The following is a 19,674-nucleotide window of genomic DNA, read 5'->3' as shown; positions in this document are numbered from 1 at the left end:
CCAACAGGGGCTCCTCCCTCCATTTATGGTGCCAGTTAGAAACTCAAAGAACCTTCAAGATTGGCCATGTGCTTCCACTGCCTTTGGGGACTGGGGAAGATATGAGAGAGAGAAGGCGAGCAGAGGTGGGAGGCTGAGGAGGTCAACATCACAATTGTTTTTATTATCATCCTCATTAGTAGCATCATCAACAACAGCCCACATTTTTTAACTCCCTGGGCGGGGCAGGCTCTGGGCTAGCTAGAGCAGGGGTCATGTTCAGTTAATGCTGAGTCACCTTGTTTAAGGAGACACCTAGTATAGCCGGGGAGACAGGCCAATCAATGGCATGTGTAATGTATTTCATGTATGCCTGGCACTTCGTAGGTTTTCAAGAACTTCACGGAGGCTGTAAGCCTAGTTCAGGTAGCCTGGGAAGACTTCATGCAGGAGGTGGCTTTGAGCAGTAAGCCTAGTTCAGGTAGCCTGGGAAGACTTCATGCAGGAGGTGGCTTTGAGCAGTAAGCCTAGTTCAGGTAGCCTGGGAAGACTTCATGCAGGAGGTGGCTTTGAGCTGAAGACTGAACAAAAAAGTAGCAGTTAGACAAGAGAATAGAAGGGCAATGCAAGCAGGAGGGATGCTGCAAGCCAATGCTTAGAGAAAGGACGAGACACACCTTGTCTGGGGGCTCCAATGGCTAGTGCAGGGATAAGAAGAGGAGGAACGATAAGACTGGGAACAAACTGGGGACAGTTCTTGGAGGGTCTTGAATGTCAGGTGGGCATTTAGATTTCCACATGAGGCCCTGGAGAGCTCCTGAAGCTGGGGTGTGTCTCCCCTCCACCTAGAGGTAAGACCTAACATTTCTAGACCAGTCTCTGCACATTTATTTCCTCCCTTCACTGTCTCCCCAAAGATTAGACTAGGGACTCACATCCTTCTCCCCGTAACATCGATTTGACTTAGAGCAAATCACTGGGGCCTGCACATCTTCCTCCTGGATCCAGAAGGCTCAGCAGAGATCTGGGGGGAGGACCCTCAGCTCCCCTTCCCTTCCCTGGCCTTCCCATTCCGGTTCCCCTGGCTGTGTACTTGTGTGAGATCATAAGTCACAGGACCATAAACCACTCCAGAGTGTGTAATAAGTGAATTATTTACTAGTGACCCTGGCTAAATGTTCAGAGGGATAAATGATTAAGCCACAGATCTGTCAAAAAGTTCTCATAAATAAGTAATTCTGTGCTGCCTTAATGGGCTTTGTAAATTACTCATTCGTGCCATTGCTGAATCACTCTCTGGGGTAAATTCCTCACACCTGCTGATTTACCGCTGCAGTCTGGACAAGACGGGACAAATTCTGCTAGCCAGCTGGGTAGATTTCCAGGTGCTAGGCCACCTGGCAGAGTCCCCAGGGATGAGGACATCCTCCCGTGTCACCTCACAAGAATGTGAGGTCAGAGGTAGACTGGCCTTCTTGGCCACCTGGAGGTTCATTATATGCAGGGTAACTGCCGTGCCCAGGGTTCTTTTCCTACAGACATTCACCCAGTGAGCACGCTCTTAACACCTCCCGTGTTCCAGGCTCTGTGCCAGTGAACAAAAACACAGGAGTGTGTCCTGCAAGTTCAGTCTAATGATGGAGACAAGAATGGACATACAATGTGATCAAAGCCACGCTAGAGTGCTACTCGAGCCCATTGGGGAAATAGCGAACTCACCTGGAGAAATTGGGGAAGACACCTGCGTGTGGGATTTAAGAGTGCTCACTGTCTAGAGAGGCCTGGTTCCAACTCAATCGAGATGGGCTGCACTGTGTCACTGTGATACCAACAGCCCTACAATCTCAGTGTCGTACAACCACAAAGACTTACTGCAGCTCAGCTGAGGGCTCTACTCCACCCCACCACCATCCTCCCACCAGGACCCAGGCTGATGGTACAGCACCACCTGGGACACTGCCAGTCGTTGCAGCCGAGGAAAAAGAGAATGTGGCAAAGCACCCCCCAGATCCTAGAGCTGCTGTCCGGAAGGGTCCCTTCTACTCCCATTTCACTGGCCAGAGGAGTCATATAGCTGTGCTCCAGTTCAACGGAGACAACCTGGAGAAAGAAAGACAGAAAGAGACAGGGACAGGGACAGAGACAGTTTGAGAGGGAGAAATATTTGTGAACAGCCCGAAGGCTTACCGCAAGTGCAAATTCTGACTCTAGGAATGTGTTAGCTATACAGCTGTCAGCAAACTCCTGAACTTCTTTATCTTTTCATTTCTTCAGCTGTGAAATAGGGGTAATAATAATAAGTACTATTTTTTAGAGCATTAAGTGAGATCACCCATGTTATACACTTAGCACTGTGCCTGGTACACGGTAAGTGCTCAGTAGCTTGGTTGGCTATTGTTATTACAGTTCTCATTATCAGTAGTAGCAGTAGTAGTCATCGCAGTAGTAGTATCCTAGCAGAAGCTGAATATGGAAGAGTGAATGGGTCACACCCACCAACACACATGCACCGACACGTATATGCACACTGACTTTCACTGGTGAACTTATTCTTGGGTGAACCATCCTCCCAGCATCTGCTCTCCATCACCACCAGCACCATCTTCAATCAGAAGCAGATGGCAGTGACGGCAGGGCAGCAGGCCTGAGCAGCTGCGCCACCATCTTCCATCTTCTTTGCACACACGCTAAGCATTTGCCTCATACAGGTCACTCCCCCACGCCAGGCCTCAGGTACCTACTTCACTGCAAATCCAGAGCAACAATATCACCTAAAGACCTGAGAGCTGGACCAGATGATCTCTTGAATTCCCCTTCCATTCCCAGGCCTTTGATTCTCCCTTCCAACTGTCATCACCCTCAAGCCTTGCCGCTCTCTGGCCCACCTCCCTGCACTGGTCCTGCATGACCCAGGCCTAAGTTCCCAGTGGCCTGGGAAGAAGAAGAGAAACACCAGATGTGGCATGGGCTTCCTCTGCCTTCCCAGAGGCCAGAGAGGCATCTGTTCCTGTGGCTCTCACGGCAGCCTAAACCGTGTGCCAAGGGGACAGGAGGAAAAGATCTTGTAAATCAGCTTGTTTAGCTCTGAGTGTTTCAAGCTGACTGGTAGAGACCCAAACCCATTGCTGGGAGGAGGGCCCTGAACTGTCGTTGACCATCAAGGCTCCGTGCCTTCTTCAACTTTCATGGGGACCACAAGGCTTAATGAGCTGCCTGTTGCTTAGATTATCAAAGGTACCATTCTGGGCCCACAGGTCATAGCCCTGCCCACTCTGTCTGAGTAGGCCTGGGGCGGCTGCGAGGTTTTATTTCCACTCTAAAACTGAAGACGTGCTTTCCCATCTTTCACAGTCCAACCAACTCACACTTACAGCCTGGCAGGCTATCGGTGCTGCAGGAGCATCAGTCAACCCTTTATTCAGTTCATTCCACACCAAGTCCCTACCCTGAGCGAGGTGCTGTGCTGGGAGAGGTGGGGCCTCAGGCATCTCTACGGTGCTGTCTGGGCCTCCTGGACATGTGCCGGCTACTGGGGAGAATGACACGTGTGTTGGGAAATGACTTAAAGCAAAAGGTGTTACAGGTGGAAAGGGTCAGTGGAAGAACAAGAGCCCTCTGATAACAAGCAGCTGGTAAAGGAAAGGCTGTGACCTCAGAAGCTCTCCTTACCCACTTTCCAGTCCTGTGGACATGGTCCTGGCCTTGGAGAAGGCAGGCACATTAGGGCTATCAGGGTCTGACCACTGAGCGAGGGAACCAGACAGCTACAGAGGTGAGAAAAGTGGGACAGGAGAGAGCGAGAATGATGCTGCGTAGGTTGGGGGCCCCTCTCTTGTTTCCAGAAGCAAGGGAGATCTGGGCCTGGTGGGATGGGGCATAAAGATGGGGAAACTGGGACTTCCCTGGCGGTCCGGTGGTTAAGGTAAGACTCCACGCTTCCAGTGGAGGGGAGGAGGGTTCGATCCCTGGTCAGGGAATTAAGATCCCACATGCTGCGTGGTGCAGCCAGAAAAGAAAAAAAAAAGACGGGGAAACTTACAAATTTTTGCTCCTCACATGTAATCCTTCTCATAATAAAATCAAAACAAATGTTTAGGGCTTCCCTGGTGGCGCAGTGGTTAAGAATCCGCCTGCCATGCAGGGGACACGGGTTCGAGCCCTAGTTCGGGAAGAGCCCACATGTCGTGGAGCAACTAAGCCCGAGCGCCACAGCTACTGAAGCCCGCGGCCTAGAGCCTGTGCTCCGCAACAAGAGAAGCCACCGCAATGAGAAGCCTGTGCACCTCAACGAAGAGTAGCCTCTGCTCGCTGCAACTTAGGGAAAAGCCCACACGCAGCAGCAAAGACCCAATGCAATAAAAAATTAATTAGTTAATTAAAAAACAAATATTTGTTGCATATCTACTATGTTTCATGAACTGGGTTAGACACTTTCATTCTATGATTTAATTTACTCCTCACAGCAGCCCTTTGCTTGCGTTTTGTACACCCTGCTTCCCAACAAAACGAGGCTCAAGGAAAGAACTGGCTCGCACATTGATGAATGTGATGAGCCAGGACACACAATCAGGTCTTTGGAATCCTGCTTCCAGGATTTTGCGATCCCCCTTACAACCATCCTATAGGCGGCCACAGTGAAACTCTTAAAACACTCATCAAATTGTGTTGTTCCTCAGCCTAAAACCCTTCAACGGCTCCCATCCCCAGAATGAAGTCAAAACCCTTAGTATGACATACAAGTCCCTCTATGTCTGGCTAGCGATGTCTTCAATCTTACATCCTATCAATCCCTGTATCATTGTCTGCACCCAGTAATTGGAAGAACTAGTATTTACGGAGCATCTTCTATGTACCAGACACTGTTATAAGCATTTCACATGTATTGTTTGTTTCTTCCTCATGACAACCCTATGAGACAGATACTACTGTATCCCCACTTTATGGGTAAGGAAACAGATTCACAGCGTGGGTTAGTAATTTGCCCAAGGTCACATTATCTTGCAGAGTCTGGAAGTCACACCCAGGAAGTCGACTTCTAGAACAGAAATGCTGATCTCTTTGCGATCCCCACACCCAACCAGCTGCTTCAGGCTTCCATGATTTGACTTATATTCTTCCTTTTATCTAAAATATCATTTCCTTCTTTCTTCCCCTGGATAAAGATCACTTATCTTTTAGGTCCTGGTGTAGGACTTCTTTTCAAAGTATCTTTTTTCCCCTAAATTAGGTTAGAGTTTTTGGATTTTTCTAGAGTGTGTTGCTTTGGAACCAGGTGAGTATCTCTATGTGATGACTTCTGCTGATGTGTCTGTCTCTCCTTTTAGAATGAAAGGAACTTGAGGACAGACTCTACCATATTCACTTTTATTTCTCCAAACTGAAGGGAAAAGCTCGACCCTACTTCCCCTTCCAGATACCACCGTATTTTCCCTTCTCTTTACAACATAACTTCTCAAACAGTTGTCTGTACTCACTGTTTCTAACGTCTTTCCTCACATTCTTTCTGGAACCCCCTTCAGTCAGGCCTCAGCCCTCATCACTCCACCAAGAAGGTTTACGTCAAGGTCACCCAGGACTTCCTTATTTTCATTGTTATCTTGACCTACCAGCAGCCTTTGACACAGCTGACCACTTGTTCCTGCTAGAAATTCCCTCTTCCCTTGCTTCCAGGACACCACACGCACTTCCTTGTGTTTCTTTTCACTTTCCTTCCAAGTCTCCTTTGCTGGTTCCCTCTCATCTCCCTGACCTCTACACATTGGAGTGTCCCCAGGTTCCATCCTTGGACCTTTTCTCTTTTCTTATCTACACTCACATCTTAGGTGATCTCATCCTGTCTCGTGGCTTTAAATACCATCTATATGCTAACAACTCCCCAATTTATCTTACCTGCTCAGAATATCCTCTTCTGAATTCTAGATTCCATTACCTAACTATTTACTGGCTAGCTCCACTTACATGTCTGATACACGCCTCAATCTTAGCATATTTAACACCAAGCTCCTGACCTTCCCTTGTGCCCTCCAGCCTCTCCCATCAAGACCTGCACCTTCTGCGTTCTTCCCTGTCTCAGGAAATGACTGTGGCTCCTCCTGGCACTCAGACCCTGAGAGTCATTCTTGACTCCGCCGTTTCTCTCACACCTCACGTCTAATCTGTCAATGAATCATGTCCATTCCACCTTCAAAGCAAAACCAGACTCCATCCCCTTCTCACCCCTCTCACAGCTCTCACTCTGGTCCAAGTCACTCTTACATGATTGGTGAGCCACGCCTCCCCACCCCCTCACCCCCAACCCAGCCCGTCTGCTTCTGCCTGTTTCCCATGGCTGCCAAAACGTTCCTGTGAAAACATGTCAGGCTGTATCATTATCATTCCTCTGCTCTAAACCTTCCACTGGCAGCACAGCACATCATACCCATATTAGAAGTCAGCGTCTTTGCAACGATCTCTAAGGCCTTTCTGACCTCTCCCTTTCTGTCCTTTTATTGTGCTCCTCACCCTCTGTGCTCAAGTTACACTCTCCTCTCTTTGCTGTTTCTCAGACACATTAGATGTGCTCCCCGCTTATGGCCTTTGCATTTGCTGTGCCCTCTCTGGAATGCTCTCCCCAGATTTCTGCATGTCTAACTCCCTCACCTCCTACGGTTCTTCATTATATGTCACCTTTTCCATGAACCTTTCCCTGGCAACCCTCTCCTAACATTTTCTATTCCCTCTTTTTGCTTTATTTATCTCCTTAGTTATATCTAATTATCTATCTATCTTATTTATAATATTGTCTTACATAAACTTATAAGATTATAATTATAAACTTACTTATAATATTGTCTATTTCCCCTCCAGAAAGGTAGAAGTTTTTATTTGGTTGGTTGGTTTGCTTTAATTACTGCCGTTTCTCCAATGCCTAGTGCAATACTTAGCACATAGTAGGCACTCAATAAATATTGGATGAATGAATGAATGAACCTTTGTAACCCTAGCATCTAGACGAGCATTTGTGGAACTGAACAAGTCCTCCAAAATCCACTGTACGGTGACAGTGGTGTTTCTCCATTGGCAGCAAGCACTGCACATTTTCAAAGCATCAGATGTCACTCCATTCACATGTAAATACAGAAACATAGCCCCAAGCCAAAGAGAAATTACTTGTTTGTTCTCCTGTTTGTGCGGATTGCCTACGCCTCTATTCCCTCTATCAGACAGTCGACTGGAATGTAGTTCACTTACAAATAGAAGAAATGACTTGAAAACCAGCTACTTGGTGAGTAAAGTTCTGGAAAATGCTCTCTTCAAAAAGAAAGAGGCAGTTTCTTGCTCACCTGGGAGGAAATTTCTGGTTTATTGTGTTTCTCTACAAAGTTATGGCTTTCCAATCCTGCCAGAAGCTACCCAGGGAGCACTGCCTTTCAGAATAGGGCTTCCAGTTCTGAAAAATTAATTTTAAATAGAGACACCATACACCTCCCCACAGGGCACTTAACAGAAAAGTGCTACTTAGACTCAACTTGGCTGCCAAGGCTGCTCAGGCTGGGGGACCTTCGGTGGGTGGCTCTCTGTCCCACTAGCCAATCCCCATAGGCCCAGCCTGGCTCCCGACCCCTCCTCCCTTCCAGAATTGCTACAGACAGTCCTGACTTCTCTTTTAAATGGTTGATGTTCCTCATCAGCCAGTTAAATTCCACACAAATTTACTAATGCCTGTTTTTCACCCTGCAGCTGAACTAGGTACTGGGAGAGGGTATGAAGACAGAATGAATGTACCATCCCTTCATTCATCAGAATTGGAGAAAATGTATCATTGGATCCCGCAAGAACCACCATATTCTTCATTAACTCACATTTGACTGAGTGCAGCCCCTGAGCCAGGCACTGTGTACAAGTCAGCAGACACAATGTATATACTTATTAAACAGACTAAATACTAAGAAAAGGCTTTAAATGCAAAGCAAACCAAGAGGCAGTTGGCTATAGTGGCAATAACATATCATTGGGATTCCGACAATCTGAGTTCATGGTCCATCACTGCTGCTTCTATGCTATGGGTAAGTTTCCTTGTTTTCCTCATCTGTAAAATAGAAATAATAACTCTCCTGCCTACTTCACAGGGCTATCATTTACAAGAATGAACGTGTCGTTATTTAAATTGCTATTGCTTCTAGTACAACTGCTGCTGCTACTAGACACAATCATTATTCTGGGAAGGGAGAGGCCAGTGTGAGTTCCCCAGGAAGGCTTCCTGGGGGAGGTAGAACTTGGAGCCTGGGCTGTTGCCATCTCATCCTAACCATTCCTATCTACAGCCTGATCTCTGCCCACTGCAGCCAGTGAGCTCTCTAGCCGCAAGTCCGCTGTTTAATATCCTTACTACAACACAGATCGCTCCCCTGATTCTAGCCTTTAAACTCCCCTTTGCCTTCAAGATAAAATCCAAACACCTCTAATGACTTCTGTGGTGCTGGGAAATCTTCTCCAATCTCAGGTCCTGCCAAGGCCGTCCTCACACCTTGCATTCTGCCTTTCTCAAGATTCCTCTTGCTCATAGACCTAGGTGTGAACATGCTCTTCTCTCCAGATAAAGCCCAGCCAACTCCTCTATTCACCCATCTCACATGTAGTCAATCTTCAAGACATGGCTCAAGAACCACCTCCTCCAGGAAGCCTTGCCTGACCCCCACATTGGGTTTTGTACTCCCCTCTGTTAACCCACTGTGCCCTTCGCCAACGTCTATCTCTAGCTCAGCACTTAACACAGCGCTTTGTTATCGCTTGCTCATCTGTTCCTCCAGTCTGCAAAGTTCTTGAGGACCTGGAAAGTGCCTTGCACCTCTGCATCCTCAGAACACCCAGAGGTCTCTCAAAAAATAATTGCTAAATGAAGATATAAGCAATGGAAGAGAGCAGAATCAGTGGAAAGAAATGAAAAAGGCATTCCAGGCAGTGTAGTCAGGACAAATAAAGGCATGGAAGTTGGAATAAGTTGATGGTGGTGGGGTGGAAGAGTAATAAGCAGGCTAGTGGGTCCAGAGCCTCTGCTGTAAGGGATAACTAGGAAATAGGACTGGGAGGCTTGGTAGTGCCGGTCATGGAGGCTGTAAATGCTGGACCTGATCCCATAGGAAATAGTATAATGTGTGTCTGGGGACTTCCCTGGTGGCACAGTGGTTAAGAATCCACCTGCCAATGCAGGGGACACAGGTTTGATCCCTGGTCCGGGAAGATCCCACATGCCACAGAGCAGTTAAGCCCGTGCACCACAACTACTGAGCCTGTGCTCTAGAGCCCATGAGCCACAACTACTTAAGCCTGCATGCCCTAGAGCCCGAGCGCACTGCAACAAGAGAAGCCACTGCAGTGAGAAGCACGTGCACCTCAATGAAGAGTAGACCCCGCTTACTGCAACTAGAGAAAGCCCTCACGAAGCAACGAAGACCCAACACAACCAAAAAACAAAAAAGAAAAAAATGTAGGTCTGACAAGGTGATGGTATTCTGAGACATTTATTCCAAGGAGGGAAGAGATGGGACCTGGGTGCCTGCCCTGTGTGCCAGAAGGGTGTCTGGAGAAGAAACTTGGCTGGTACCAAGTAGGAGTCTATTGGCAGTGATGAGGGCAGGTCAGACACAAACTTGGTGCAGGGATATTGCAGATGTAATTAAGGCCCCAAATCAGTGATTCTGAGTTAATTAAAAGGGAGATTATCCTGAGTGAGCCTGCTTAATCAGACGAAAACCCTTAATAGAGGAGCTGGGCCCTCACTGAAGGAAGAGACTCAAAGCAACAGAAACAGGCTTCTGCTGGTCTTAAAAAAGTAAACATTCATAGTGTGAGCACCTATAGAGAGGGTGGGCTTCTAGGAGCTGAGGGCCTCAGTCCCACAACTACAAGGAACAGAGCAGAGAACCCTTTCACAGTCTCCATACCACAGCTCTACAGACTTCCAGGATGCTCTCCCTATATCCTGGGCTTTAGACCCACTGGGCTAGTAATTCCACCCCTCACCCCATTACCCTATTCCTGCTTCATGCCTTTCTTTCTGCCCAGACTTCTGACCTACAGAACTGTGAGCAAATAAATGTGTGTTGTTTAAAACTGCTAAATTTATGGTATTTGGTTACACAGCAGTAGATAACTAATACAGGGAGGAAAAAAAATTGACCTATAAGGTTTACTTCTAATCTTAGCCCCTTTCTCAAGGACATCACTAATCTAAGAGATCTTGAGTCAGCAAAGTATCAAAGAAATACATCCAGTGTGAGCTTCTGTAGGGTCTTTTTCATGAAGAAGACTCCACAGAGAAGAACAGCTACAGCTCCCCCACTAGTTTGAAACATCCCCAAGGCCAGAGACCACATTTCCTGCTACATGTGGATCCTTTCTGCCCACCCTCCTGCCTTCCCTCCAGGCCCTTACATTTCTCAGGTAGTAAGGTTTTCAAGGCTCTCCTCTCAAGAGAACAGGCATTGGAAACGACCCAAAGGTCCCTCTTTAGGGGCTTTGTTAAATAAATCATGTTACGTCCATATAATGAAATACTATGAAACTGTTAAAGTAAAAAGACAAACCATCTGTAGAGCTATGGGGAAAATCTCCTGGATATACTGTTAAGTGAAAAAAGCAAGGGGTAGAACAATGAACATACCACCTTTTGTCTAAGAAAGGAGGACTATAAACACATTCATTTGTATGGGCTCGTGGAGGCGCTGGGAAGATAAAGCAAAAGCAAATTAATCCAGTTCCCTATAAGAGGTGGAATGGGGCTGGAGCAGGGTGAATGAAGATGGTAAAAACGAGAGTCCTCAATACATTCCTTTTTTTTTTTTTAAACAGGAGAAAATCGAATTTAATTTCATACCTACAGAAACACCACATACATAAGAAGTTCAAAAACAGGAAGGTAAAATGAGGTATATATGCCATCCTGAGCTAAGGGATGGCTTAGTGGCTTCCAAGCACAAGAGGATAATTCACATGGACAGTAAGAGGGAAACCAAATATTGGGTAGTTTGCTCCACCATGCAACTGGCTTACTCAGATAAAATTTTTCTCTGGTAATAATTCTCATTCTGGGAAGGACCCCCAATTTAAATCCTTTTAGGTAGTTAAGGGAGGGGCAGAAGTTTATCTTGAGATTGCAGGATCTCAATTGCCTTTACCTCAAAATAATCAATGTGCAAGTGTGGCCCATTTGGGGGAGCTCATTCTGAACACTTTTGGTATCTTATCCATTAGTGTACAAATTCCCTTAGAGTGGAGATTAGGTTTTATTCATATTTGCATATGCCTAGACCCTAGTTCAATGACAAGACCATAAAATATAGTCAATAAATTCTATTAATTTTATAATAATAAAAATCCTTATAAAGTAAGTAAGTGATATAAATAAAGGCAAAAAAAGAAGTTGAAAGTTAAACAAGGATGAGATCAGATCACCTGGAGGAAAGTGTAGGGATTTATAAGTGAATAACTTCAAAGTAGCTAAACTGGAGGAAGAAGCCTAAAGATCAGAGGGGTCCACTGAGCAAAGACCAGTTGTAAAGAGTTACACTGCCTTTTCACTTCATGATATTAATTTATCTGGAAAAAAGTTGATCTGGATGACCTTATTAATTTGGTGTACCTCCTACTTCCTTCTCCAGTCTAGCAAGTCTCACATTTAAATAAATTCTACTGATGTTAATGAATATTATACCTGGTGGAATAATGAAGAGATTGAGTGCATTTGGGGACCAGTAACTTGGAAGCAGGCAGGGACTCTGGACGAGGGGCAGACACTAATTACAGAGAGTTAGGAAGCCCTCAACAATACAAATTTCTGAGGCTCCCAAACAATGCCTTTGCCCTAAGGTTGTTTTTGTGGGGTTTTTTTTAACTTAATTTAATTTTTTTATACAGCAGGTTCTTATTAGTTATCCATTTTATACATATTAGTGTATATAGGTCAATCCCAATCTCCCAATTCATCACACCACCACCACCCCCCACCACTTTCCCCGCTTGGTGTCCATGCATTTGTTCTCTACATCTGTGTCTCACTTTCTGCCCTGCAAACCAGTTCATCTGTACCATTTTTCTAGGTCCCACATATATGTGTTAATATATGGTATTTGTTCTTCTCTTTCTGACTTAACTTCACTCTGTATGATAGTCTCTACGTCCATCCATGTCTCTACAAATGATCCAATTTCATTCTTTTTTACAGCTGAGTAATATTCCATTGTATATATGTGCCACATCTTCTTTATCCATTCATCTGTCGTAGGGCATTTAGGTTGCTTCCATGTCCTGGCTATTGTAAATAGTGCTGCAATGAACATTGTGGTGCATGTGTCTTTTTGAATTATGGTTTTCTCTGGGTACATGCCCAGTACTGGGATTGCTGGGTCATATGGGAGTTCTATTTTTAGTTTTTTAAGGAACCTCCATACTGTTCTCGATAGTGGCTTTATCAATTTACATTCCCACCAACAGTGCAAGAGGGCTCACTTTTCTCCACACCCTCTCCAGCATTTGGTTTTTTTCCCTCAAGACTGCTTTGGCTATTTGGGGTCTTTTGTGTCTCCATACAAATTTTAAGATTTTTTGTTCTAATTCTGTGAAAAATGCCATTAGTAATTTGATAGGGATTTCATTGAATTGGTAGATTGCTTTGGGTAGTATAGTCATTTTCACAATATTGATTCTTCCAAGCCAAGAACATGGTATATCTCTCCATCTGTTGGTACCATCTTTAATTTCTTTTATCAGTGTCTTATAGTTATCTGCATACAGGTCTTTTGTCTCCCTATGTAGGTTTATTCCTAGGTATTTCATTCTTTTTGTTGTAATGGTAAGTGGGAGTGCTTCCTTAATTTCTCTTTCATATTTTTCATCATTAGTGTATAGGAATGCAAGAGATTTCTGTGCATTGATTTTGTACCCTGCAACTTTACCAAATTCATTGATTAGCTCTAGTAGTTTTATGGTGGCATCTTTAGGATTCTCTATGCATAGTACATTTCATCTGCAAACAGTGACAGTTTTACTTCTTCTTTTCCAATTTGTATTCCTTTTATTTCTTTTTCTTCTCTGATTGCCATGGCTAGGAATTTCAAAACTATGTTGAATAATAGTGGTGAGAGTGGACAACTTTGTCTTGTTCCTGATCTTAGAGGCAATGCTTTCAGTTTTTCACCACTGAGAATGTTTGCTGTGTGTTTGTCATACATGGCCTTTATTATGTTGAGGTAGGTTTCCTCTATGCCCACTTTCTGGTGACTTTTTATCATAAATGGGTGTTGAATTTTGTCAAAAGTTTATTCTGCATCTATTGAGATGATCATATGGTTTTTATTCTTCAATTTGTTAATATGGTGTATCACATTGTTTGATTTGCGTATATTGAAGAATCCTTGCATCCCTGGGATAAATCCCACTTGATCATGGTGTATGAGCCTTTTAATGTGTTGTGTTCTGTTTGCTAGTATTTTGTTGAGGATTTTTGCATCTATATTCGTCAGTGATATTGGTCTGTAATTTTCTTTTTTTGTAGTATCTTTGTCTTGTTTCGGTATCAGGGTGATGGTGGCCTCATAGAATGAGTTTGGGAGTGTCCCTTCCTCTGCAGTTTTTTGGAAGAGTTTGAGAAGGATGGGTGTTAGCTCTTCTCTAAATCTTTGATAGAATTCACCTGTGAAGCCATCTGGTCCTGGACTTTTGTTTGTTGGAAAATTTTTAATCACAGTTTCAATTTCATTACTTGTGATTGGTCTGTTCATATTTTCTATTTTTTCCTGGTTCAGTATTGGAAGGTTATCCCTTTCTAAGAATTTGTCCATTTTTTCCAGGTTGTCCATTTTATTGGCATAGAGTTGCTTGTAGTAGTCTCTTAGGATGCTTTGTATTTCTGCGGTGTCTGTTGTAACTTCACCTTTTTCATTTCTAATTTTACTGATTTGAGTCCTCTCCCTCTTTTTCTTCATGAGTCTGGCTAATGGTTTATCAATTTTGTTTATCTTCTCAAAGAAAAAGCTTTTAGTTTTATTGATCCTTGCTATTGTTTTCTTTGTTTCTATTTCATTTATTTCTGCTTTGATCTTTATGATTTCTTTCCTTCTGCTAACATTGGGTTTTGTTTGTTCTTCTTTCTCTAGTTACATTAGGTGTAAGGTTAGATTGTTTATTTGAGACGTTTCTTGTTTCTTGAGGTAAGCTTGTATAGCTATAAACTTCCCTCTTAGAACTGCTTTTGCTGCATCTCATAGGTTTTGGATCACTGTGTATTCATTTTTATTTGTCTCTAGATATTTTTAAATTTCCACTTTGATTTCTTCAATGATCTCTAATAATGTATTGTTTAGCCTCATGTGTTTGTGTTTTTACGTTTTTTTCCCCTGTAATTGATTTCTAATCTCATAGTGTTGTGGTCAGAAAAGATGCTTCATAGGATTTCAGTTTTCTTAAATTTGCTGAGGCGTGATTTGTGACCCAAGACGTGATCTATGCTGTAGAATGTTCCATGTGCATTTGAGAAGAAAGTGTAATCTGCTGTTTTTGGATGGAATGTCCTATAAATATCAATTAAATCTATCCGGTGTATTGTGTCAGTTAAAGCTTGTGTTTCCTTATTAATTTTCTGTTTGGATGATCTGTCCGTTGGTGTAAGTGTGGTGTTAAATTTCCCCACTATTATTGTGTTACTGTCGATTTACTCTTTTATAGCTGTTAGCAGTTGCCTTATGTATTGAGGTGCTCCTATGTTGGGTGCATATATATTTATAATTGTTATATCTTCTTCTTGGATTGATCCCTTGATCATTATGTAGTGTCCTTCCTTGTCTCTTGTAACATTGTTTATTTTAAAGTCTATTTTATCTGATATGAGTATTTCTACTCCAGCTTTCTTTTGATTTCAATTTGCATGGAATATCTTTTTCCATCCCCTCACTTTCAGTCTGTATGTGTGCCTAGGTCTGAAGTGGGTCTCTTGTAGACAGCATATATATGGGTCTTGTTTTCGTATCCATTCAACGAGCCTCTATCTTTTGGTTGGAGCATTTAATCTATTCATGTTTAAGGTAATTAACGATATGTATGTTCCTATTACCATTTTCTTAATTGTTATGGGTTTGTTTTTGTAGGTCCTTTTCTTCTTTTGTGTTTCCCACTTAGAGAAGTTCCTTTAGCATTTGCTGTAGAGCTGGGTTGGTGGTTATGAATTCTCTTAGCTTTTGCTTGTCTGTAAAGCTTTTGATTTCTCCATGGAACCTGAATGAAATCCTTGCGGGGTAGAGTAATCTTGGTTGTAGGTTCTTCCCTTTCATCACTTTAAATGTATCATGCCACTCCCTTCTGGCTTGTAAAGTTTCTGCTGAGAAATCAGCTGTTAACCTTTTGGGAATTCCCTTGTAAGTTATTTGTCATTTTTCCCTTGCTGTTTTCAATAATTTTTCTTTGTCATTAATTTTTGTCAATTTGATTACTATGTGTCTTGGCATGTTTCTTTTTGGGTTTGTCCTGCCTAGGACTCTCAGCGCTTCCTGGACTTGAGTGGCTATTTCCTTTGCCATGTTAGGGAAATTTTCGACTATAATCTCTTCAAATATTTTCTCTGGTCCTTCCTCTCTCTCCTCCTTCTGGGACCCCTATAATGCGAATGTTGTTGCATTTAATGTTGTCCCAGAGGTCTCTTAGGCTGTCTTTATTTCTTTTCATTCTTTTTCCTTTATTCTGTTCCGCAGCAATGAATTCTACCATTCTGTCTTCCAGGTCACTTATCTGTTCTTCTGCCTCTGTTATTCTGCTATTGATACCTTCTAGTGTATTTTTCATTTCAGTTATTGTATTGTTCATCTCTGTTTGTTTGTTCTTTAATCCTTCTAGGTCTTTGTTAAACATTTCTTGCATCTTCTTGCTCTTTGCCTCCATTCTTTTTCCGAGGTCCTGGATCATTTTCACTATCATTGTTCTGAATTCTTTTTCTGGAATGTTGCATATCTCCACTTCACTTAGTTGTTTTTCTGGGGTTTCTCTTGTTCCTTCATCTGGTACAAAGTCCTCTGCCTTTACATTTTGTCTATGTTTCTGTGAATGTGCTTTTCCTTCCACAGGCTGCAGAACTGTAGTACTTCTTGCTTCATCTATCTGCCCTCTGGTGGGTGAGGTTATCTAAGAGGCTTGTGTAAGTTTCCTCATGGGAGGGACTGGTGGTGGGTAGAGCTGGCTGTTGCTCTGGTGGGCAGAGCTCAGTAAAACTTTAATCTGCCTGTCTGCTGGTGGGTGGGGCTGGGTTCCCTCCCTGTTGGTTGTTTGGCGTGAGGCGACCCAACACTGGAGCCTACCCGGCTCTTTGGTTTGGGCTAATGGCAGACTCTGTGAGGGCTCACGCCAAGGAGTACTTCCCCAAACTTCTGCTGCCAGAGTCCTTGTCCCCAAGGTGAGCCATAGCCACCCCCTGCCTCTGCAGTAGACCCTCCAACAGTAGCAGGTCGGTCTGTTTCAGTCTCCTATGGGGTCACTGCTCCTTCACCTGGGTCCTGATGCGCACACTACTTTGTGTGTGCCCTCCAAGAGTAGAGTCTGTTTCCCCCAGTCCTGTCGAAGTCCTGCAATCAAATCCTACTAGCCTTCAAAGTCTGATTCTCTAGGAATTCCTCCTCCCGTTGCCAGACCCCCAGGTTGGGAAGCCTGATGTGGGGCTCAGAACCTTCACGCCAGTGGGTGGACTTCAGTGGTATAAGTGTTCTCCAGTTTGTGAGTCACCCACCCAGCCGTTATGGGATTTGGTTTTATTGTGATTGCACCCCTCCTACCATCTCATTGTGACTTCTCCTTTGTCTTTGGATGTGGGGTATCTTTTTTGGCAAGTTCCAGTGTATTCCTGTTGATGATTGTTCAGCAGTTAGGTGTGATTCCGGTGGTCACTCAAGAGGGAATGGAGCGCACGTCCTTCTACTCTGTCATCTTGAACCAATCTAATACATTCCTTTTTATATCATTTTTTAAACCTTTGAACCTACTCAAATTATTTAAACGTACTGAGCAAGGAAAAAAATTTTTTCTACTTCTTTAATGTTGCATCTATACGAGATGATGGCTGTTCACTAAACTTTTTGTGGTAATCATTTCATGATGTACATAAATCAAATCATTATGCTGTACACCTTAAACTTATACAGTGCTATATGTCAGTTACATCTCAATAAAACTGTAAAATAAATAAATAAAGGTACTGAAACATTTTGAGGGGAAGAGATTCTTAAATGACCAAACGAACTGAAGAGCTATGATCCTGCATTAGGCAAGCCCTCAAATCTCAGAGAAAGAAGACAGAGGCCAGAGTTGATTTTGCAACCAAGAAGGTGATATCCCTGTGTGCTAGGTTACATTTACCAGGTGACTTGGGTCTGTGTGACCCGGTACTTCTGAGAGGTCCTGAATGTGTGAGGGTAAAGTGAGGGAGGTGTTAGGTTGTGTTTGTGGGGCTGTGTGTGGGGATGTCACAGTGTCCAGACTAGGGCAACCCTAGATGACCGTGTTAGCTGCAAGATTTGGTGGTAGACTGGTCTGGACAAGGAAGGTGTTAAGCACTGGATTGTGTTCCCTCAAATTCATTTGTTGAGGTCATAACGCCAGGACCTCAGAATATGACTGTATATGGAAATTCTGTCTTTAAAGAGGTAATTAAGTCAAAATAAGGTCATTAGGGTTGGCCTTACTCCAACATGACTGGTGTCCTTATATGAAGAGGAGATTAGGACACACACATGCACTAAGGGAAACCACAGGAAAGCACTGGGAGAAGGCGGCCATTTGCAAGCCAAGGAGAGAGGCCTCAGAAGAAACCACTCTTGCTGACACATTGATCTGGGACTTCTAGCCTTCAGAACTATGAGAAAATATTGACACCACCCAGTCTGTGGTACTTTGTCATGGCAGCCACAGAAGGGGACTGGAGGGCAAGGAGAACAGCTTTGCTAAGAAAGGGGTGAGCCCAGGAGAGAAGCAGGGGTGAGATGGGGTGGCGGTGATACTGAGGGAGTCACAGCTTTGGGGGATCCTGGGAGAAAAGGAAGAGAGGGAGAGCATCGAAGAGAGGAAGGAGGACCGTGTGTGTGGCGGGGGTGGGGTGGTGGTGGAGGGCAGTGAGCAGAAGGCAGCAAGTTTCTCATTTCTCTCTCTTAAAATCCCATTTTCCCCAGAGCCAGCCCTTCCCCAGGGCTACACTCTCAATGTCCCTCTGTTCTGCTTCGGCAGCAGAAGGTCTGGCTCTTAGGAGGGGCCTATGTAGAGCCGTGCCGCCCCTCCCCACCATCTGACGGCCCATTGTGCCCTCAGAGCTTGGAGGGGTGATTCTGAGGGGCACATTCCCTCGGCTCCAGGAAAATCTCTGGCTCCCAGGGCTCCCCGGTGCAATCGGGAGCAGAGGGGGCCGGCTCCCATGCTGGGGAGGGGGCTGCAGGTGGGGGATGGGCAGCCGGGGAATGACTGCGGCCTCAGCTGGCGGGGTCTCCTCCTGCCACCTCCGCCCCTCGGCCCTGCGGCAGCTGGGCCCGCGCCCTCTCCTTCCCCCAGGCTTTTGTAGCTCCAGTTTATTTTCCAGTTAATGAAGTGCGGGGAGGCTGCGTCCTGGCTGCTGCCCCTGGAAACGCTGAAGTTCTGAAGGCATCTCCTCCCGGAGGCTGCAGCCTGCGCCCTCGGCCCCTTCCTCGCCCGCCCCTGCCCCAGGCGGCCTGCGGGTCCCACCTGCCAGAGCGTCTGCCGCCTGGGGCCTCACCCCACCAGCCCGGGACCAAGGCCAAAGCAGGCGTCCTAGGGTGGTGTGAGGGAAGAAAGGAAAACCCTGCAGCCGAGGCCTAACTCTCTTTCTGCCGTTTGCCGGCTGTGTGTCTTCCAGCAAGTCACTCAGCCTCTCTGAGTGTAAGACGAATGGTGGAGTCTGGGAACTTAGCTCTTCTCTTTGGAGTCAAGGGAGGTGAGGGAAACAGGGCCTAGGTCGCCAGAAACAGAGAGGAAACAAGCTTCTGTGTTTATCCAGGCTTTGCAGCCTCCCAGCTGAGCAACCTGGAGCAGGTGACCTAACATCTCGGGGATTTTAGTTCCTTCATCTGTCAAATGGAGGAAACAAGCAGTTGCCAATGGGGCAAACAAGTAGTTATTGAGGGGGTAACTGAGATAATTCACAGTTAAGCATTTATAATAACGTGGGCTCATAATAAAAAGTGCGGCCATTATAATTATTATTATTCAGCATTACCTTAATAAAATACCAATGCTGTGGGCAGAGATCAACCCTACTTTACGGGCCCTGAAGCTTATACCATTTTGGTTTTTTGTTGGGGAGGTGGTGGGGAGGGTCCTTAATAAAGGAAAGGAACATGCAAAATTATAAACACAGAAGTAGGTAAGAAGTGACCATTTATTTTAAAAATGAAAAAAGGATTCATAACAAGCTACAGGTTTTAAAAAGTTGACAAATCAAAAATCATTAAAAATCCAGAAAAGTGAAATAATCATTTTTATTAATTAACTGCCTGACGCACCCATATAATATTTTTCTCTGCATTTTCGGCTGTGTCCCCTTTGACTGATTCCTCATAATGATTCTATAATGGTTTTAATAGAGAGAGCAGAAGCGTAATTCAGCTTTCCTCTGGAATGGTTGATCAAAATTTATCTTTTTATTACTGATAGTCTTTAAAAATGTCTTTCAACTTT

This window comes from Globicephala melas, chromosome 1 (assembly GCF_963455315.2).
Source record: "Globicephala melas chromosome 1, mGloMel1.2, whole genome shotgun sequence".
In the NCBI taxonomy this organism is placed as follows: domain Eukaryota; kingdom Metazoa; phylum Chordata; class Mammalia; order Artiodactyla; family Delphinidae; genus Globicephala; species Globicephala melas.
The sequence above is the reverse complement of the archived record's forward strand: the minus strand, read 5'-3'. Positions refer to the sequence as shown.